The sequence below is a fragment of the Dasypus novemcinctus genome, chromosome 8 (genome assembly GCF_030445035.2).
Source record: "Dasypus novemcinctus isolate mDasNov1 chromosome 8, mDasNov1.1.hap2, whole genome shotgun sequence".
In the NCBI taxonomy this organism is placed as follows: domain Eukaryota; kingdom Metazoa; phylum Chordata; class Mammalia; order Cingulata; family Dasypodidae; genus Dasypus; species Dasypus novemcinctus.
In genome coordinates, this window is record NC_080680.1 from 81,539,238 (window position 1) to 81,545,215 (window position 5,978).

The 5,978-nt window shown below is 40.1% G+C and overlaps 1 pseudogene; it reads right to left on the minus strand.

Annotated features, from left to right (window-relative positions):
- Nucleotides 1–410: 410 nt before the first annotated feature.
- LOC101446212 (rRNA N(6)-adenosine-methyltransferase METTL5 pseudogene) lies at nt 411–2,137 on the minus strand (annotated as a pseudogene).
- Nucleotides 2,138–5,978: the final 3,841 nt, after the last annotated feature.

Sequence of the window (5,978 nt, forward strand, 5' to 3'; positions counted from 1 at the left end):
AACCAGGAACTGTGGTGGCAGAGCTGACAGAACCTCTCTTCCCATCAGAGGTCTCCAGGATCAAACCCCAGCGAATCCTAGAGGAGAGAAAATGAGAAGACAACACAGACAGTAAAAACAGCAGGGTGGGAGGAGAGGAAGGGGGAAAAAATAAATCTTTTAAAAAAAGAAACAAGGAAGACAAACAAGCATAGCAAGTGCAAACAAAGAGGGGGTTGGGGAAAATAATAAATACAATAAATCTTTAAAAAATTATAAAACTATATGCATGCAGAATCCCAACAACATTTCAGTATCCAGCATTGCCACCCTCTTCCAAGCCACCATCATCTACTTTGACAGCTGTAATAGCTCTCTAGTTGTTGGATTTTTTTTTAGCAAACAAATTTTTTATTCATTTTAATTAGATTTTAAGATCTTTGGAGGTTTAAAAAAGAAAGTTGAATTAGGTCCACTTCAATGTCCACTGATTTCTTTTTATGAAATTTGTATGATGCTAGAAGGTCATATCTCAGCTCTGCAATGATATCTACCTTAATTTTCCATTCTGCAACTTTCATTTGAATATGTTCTCTAGTTGAGGATTTATGTAAAGTATATACTGCTGGTCTTGCCATTTCCTAAGCAGTCTTCAGAAAAGCCATATCTGTCCCTTTATTATTTTTTGCTCCAAAGGAAGAATTCGTAATTACTGTATCAAACAGCTTGAACATTTTGTTAGATAATGAGCCCACAGTACATAGAACCATGTCAATATTTGTTAACTCAAACTCTTCCACATTCCTATTAAATATTTCCAATGCATCTTCATCTATGTCATCTCCCATACAGTCCTGCTCCTTATATTGCAGTTCTGATGCTAAGCACTCACAACACATCCTAGATCTGCAACCACTTTATTTTCATTGTCTCTGTATGAGTTATGGATTGCACAGCACAGACATGCTGTAATGAGCAGCCTGGTCGGATACTGTTCTAGAAATAGTTTGAGTTTTTTGAATCTGTTCATTTTTTTGCAGGCAACTCTCTAGTTACTCAAACTTTAATTTCTTCACTTTTTTTCTTTTCTTTTTTTAAAAACTATGGGCATGCAAGGATTAACTGCACTGGATTGTCAGACAAATCTCTTTAACAGGGATCTTGTTTCCACCTATCCCTGTCCCTTTCTCAGAGACCCGGGTCTGGGCCAGGCAAGGAATGTGGGACCGGCAGAGTGTATATGCCCTTCCTTCCTTCTGCCCTCCCCCCTGCCTCCTCCCTATCATAATAGCCCTCTTAACTAATATTACTGCTTAAGTTCTTCCCCTTCCAGGCTACTTTCCACACAGCAGCCTTCTGTAAAGTCATCTAATGGTTTACCTCACAGTTAGAATGAAATCCAACGTCCTTCCACGGCCCGCAGGCCGCTGGGCAGTCTACCTGCTCCTACCGCCCCACCTGACCTCCAGCCCTTGTGCCCTTGCTAACTTGGCTCCAGCCACACTGATCTTCATGATGTTCTTTGAACATGCCAAGCTGGGTCCTGCTCAGAGCCTCACTCACTCTGTGGCTCTCTCTGTGTAGAATGTTCTTTGCCCATTTTTACACGGATTGCTGCTTCTCATCCTTCAGGCCTCTACTCTGTTGTCACCTCCTGGGAGAGACCTTTCCCAACCACCTTATCAGCAGCTTGCATTCCCACATCACTTTCTATCTCCCGCTGCTCCTGCTTAGTTTTCTTAGTCAGAAAGCGCCACTGTCTGAAAGGGCATCGTTTATTTGGTTATGTGCTTGTTTTCAGTCTTGCCCACTAGAAGGTAAGCTTTGTGAGAGCAGGGACTTGTAGGTGCCCAGTAAATATTTGTTGGGTAGATCAATGAGTGTGTGGCATCACTTTCATCTCTTGGTGCTTGGTGCATGTGTGCTCAGTGGAGATTCTTTGCATCCAAGCCCTGATCCTGAAGGTTCCAGGGCTGGGTAGGTCCCTTGCCTGTCTGGGGGTGGAAGGTGCAGAGCTCTCTGAGACCCCTTGAGGGCCCTGCATGCACCTTTCATGGGCATAGTGGTACTGTAGCCATAGTGTTGGAGGCCTCAGAGGACTGTCGTCACTCTTCACTGCGGCTATACCTGCTTTCTCAGCATAAGCTCTCCTCTTCATCTTTCGGTTCTACCTATATCTCAGAGTACTCTATTGGGGAGGCAGAGGCAAAGCTGCAATGCGAGGAATTCATGGTCAGGAGGCAAAGGCACTGAGTATACAGTGTAGGTCGAGCAGCCAGGCCCAAAGGTGCCTGACCAGGCAGTCCATCTGCTCCCAATGTACTGGTCTGGACCTTTCTGACCTTGGGCCTGCCACCTCACCTTAATCTAGAAATAGTCCCTCGGAGTGAACATGTTGGGCCTTCCATCCTCCAACCCAGCTCCTGGGGTTCTGGGAATCTTGACTGGCATGAGTGCTTCCAAACTGGGAGTAAAAGCTGTTTTAAGGTTTATTTATACTCAAGGAGGGTGGTCTTTGGGCTCTGGTCACTGTATGAAATGCCCCTCCAGATGACCCCTTCTTCTGATCATCATGGCTTGTACAGTATCACAGCTGAGTTAGGGACAATGCCAGATTGCTTTTCCCCTTGGTAGGTGTAGATGCTCACTTCTTCATATATCATTAAAAACATACTGAGGGGAGCAGACTTGGCCCAGTGGTTAGGGCGTCCGTCTACCACATGGGAGGTCCACGGTTCAAACCCTGGGCCTCCTTGACGCGTATGCAGCTGGTCCATGTGCAGTGCTGATGCGCACAAGGAGTGCCCTGCCACGCAGGGGTGTCCCCCACGTAGGAGAGCCCCACGCACAAGGAGTGTGCCCTGTAAGGAGAGCCACCCAGGGCGAAAGAAAGTGCAACCTGACCAGGAATGGTTCCGTACACATGGAGAGCTGATACAACATGATGATGCAACAAAAGAAACACAGATTCCTGTGCTGCTGACAACAACAGAAGCGGACAAAGAAGAAGACGCAGCAAATAGACACAGAGAACAGACAACGGGGTGGGGGGGAAGGGGAGAGAAATAAATAAGGTCCTGGCTTTTATATTTAGGTCTTTGATTCATTTTGAGTTTATTTTTCTATAGGGTATGAGATAGGGGTCCTCTTTCATTCTTTTGGTTATAAATAAGCAGTTCTCCCAGCACCATTTGTTGAAGTGACTGTTTCTTCCTGTTAACATGGACTTGGTAGGTTTGTCAAAAACTAGTTGACCATAGAGGTGAGAGTTTGTTTCTGAACTCTCAGTTCTATGCCACTGATCGATGTGTGTATCGTTATGCCAATACCATGCTGTTTTGACCACTGTAGCTTTGTACTATGTTTCAAGACCAGGCTGTGAAATTCCTCCCATGTTGCTCTTCATTTTTGGAATGCTTTTTGGCTATTTGGGTGCACTTTCCCTTCCAAGTGAATTTTGTAATTGCCTTTTCTATTTCTGTAAAGTAGGCTGTTGGGATTTTTATTGGTATTGCATTGAATCTATAAATCAGTTTGGGTAGGATTGACATCTCCATGATATTTAGTCTTCCAATCCATTAACATAGAATGTCTTTCCATTTGTTTAGGTCTTCACTGATTTCTTTTAATACTGTTTTGTAGTTTTCTGCATGTTAGGTCCTGTACTTCTTTGGTTAAATTGATTCCTAGGTATTTGAATCTTTTTGTTGCTATTGTAAATGGAATTTCCCCCCTTATTTCCTCCTCAGATTGTTCAATACTAGTACACAAAAGCATTACTGATTTTTGCATGCTGATCTTGTATCCTGCCACTTTACTGAAGTCATTTATTACTTCAAGTAGCTTTGTTGTAGACATTTCAGAATTTTCTAAATATAGGATCATGTCATTTGCAAATAGTAAGAGTTTTACTTCCTCTTTTCCTATTTGGATGCCTTTAATTATATTTTCTTGTCTAATTGCTCTAGCTAGAATTTCTAGTACATCCTTGTCTTGTTCCTGGTCTTAGAGGGAAAGCTTTCAAACTTTACCAATTGAGTATGATGTTTGCTGTGGGTTTTTTGTATATGCCTTTTATCATATTGAGGAATTTTCCTTCTATTGCAATCTTTCAAAGTAATTTTACCAAGAAAGGATGCTGAATTTCATTGGGTGCCTTTTCTTCATTAATTGAGATGATCATGTGGTTTTATCCCCCCTCAATTTGTTAATGTGGTGTACTACATTGATTGATTTTCTTAGGTTAAACCAGCCTTGCATACCAGAAGTAAATCCCACTTGGTCATGATGTATAATTCTTTTGATATGCTGTTGGATTTGATTTGCAAGTATTTTGTTGAGAATTTTTGCAACTATGTTCATTAGAAAGATTGGTCTGTAATTTTCTTTTCTGGTAGTGTCTTTATCTGGCTCTTGTTATTAGGGTGAAATTGACTTCATAAAATGTGTTGGGTAATTTTCTCTCTTCAATTTTTTGGAAGAGTTTAAACAGGACTGCTGTTAATTCTTTTCAAAATGCTTGGTAGAATTCACCTGTGAAGCCATCTGGTCCTGGACTTTTCTTTGTTGGGAGTTTTTTTTTTTTAATTTTTTAAATTTTTAATTAAAATTGTTTATTTTTACGAATTACATTCAAAAAATACGAGGTCCCAATCAACCCCACCGCCCCCACCCCCACTCCCCCCACAGCAACACTCTCTCCCATCATCGTGAGACATCCATTGCACCCAGTAAGTACATCTCTGAACATCACTGCACCCCGTAGTCAATGGTGTTGGGAGATATTTGATGATGGGTTCAATCTCTTTAAATGTGATTGGTTTGTTAAGTTCTTGTATTTCTTGTAGTGTTAATGTAGGTTGTGCATTTCTAGGAATTTGTCCATTTCATCTAGATTGTCTAGTTTGTTGGCATATGGTTTCTCATAATATCCTCGTATGATCCTTTTTATTTCTGTGGGGTGAGTTGTAACTTCCCCCTTCTCATTTCTGATTTTACTTATTTGCATCTTCTCTCCTTTTTTCTTTGTTAGTATAGCTAAGGGTTTGTCAGTTTTATTGATCTTCTCAAAAAATCAGCTTTTGATTTTATTGATTTTGTTCTTTTTTTTTGGGTTCTCAATTTCATTTATTTCTGCTCTAATCTTTATTATTTCTTTCCCTCTGCTTTCTGTGGGATTGGTTTGCTGTTCTTTTTCTAGTTTCTCCAGTTGTTCAGTTAGATATTTGATTTTAGCTCTTTCTTTTTTTTTTTTTAATACAGGCATTTAGGGCTATAAATTTCCCTCTCAGTTCTGCCTTTGCTGTATCCCTTAAGTTTTGATAAGCTGTGTTCTCACTTTCATTAATATCAGTATATTTACTGATTTCATTTGCAGTTTCTTCTTTGACCTGCTGATTATTCAGGAGTGTGTTATTTTAACCTTTACACATTTACAAATTTACCTTTTTCCTGTCTATTATTGATTTCCATTCTCATTACTTTATGATCGGAGAAGGTGCTTTATATAATTTCAGGCTTTCTTGTATTTATTGAGATCTCCTTTGTGACCTAACATGTGGTCTATCCTGGAGAAAGATCCATGATAGGCACTTGAGAAGAATGTATAACCTGATTTTGGGTGCAATGTTCTATATATGTCTGTAAGGTCTAACTCATTTATCATATTGTTCAAGTTCTCTGTTTCCTTGTTGATCTTCTGTCTAGTTGTTATATCTAATGATGTGAGTGATCTGCTGAAGTCTCCAATGACTATTGTAGAGATGTCTATTTCTTCCTTTAGTTTTGCCAGAGCTTGCCTCATGGATTTTGGGACACCCTGGTTAAGTGCATAGATATTTATGTCTGTTATATTGTCCTGGTGGATAGTCCCTTTTATTATTATATAATGACCTTCTGTATCTTTTATAACTTTTTTGTATTTAAAGTTTATTTCACCCAATATTAGTATAGCTACCCTATTCTTCTTTGTTTATTATTTGTGTGGAATATCTTTTTCC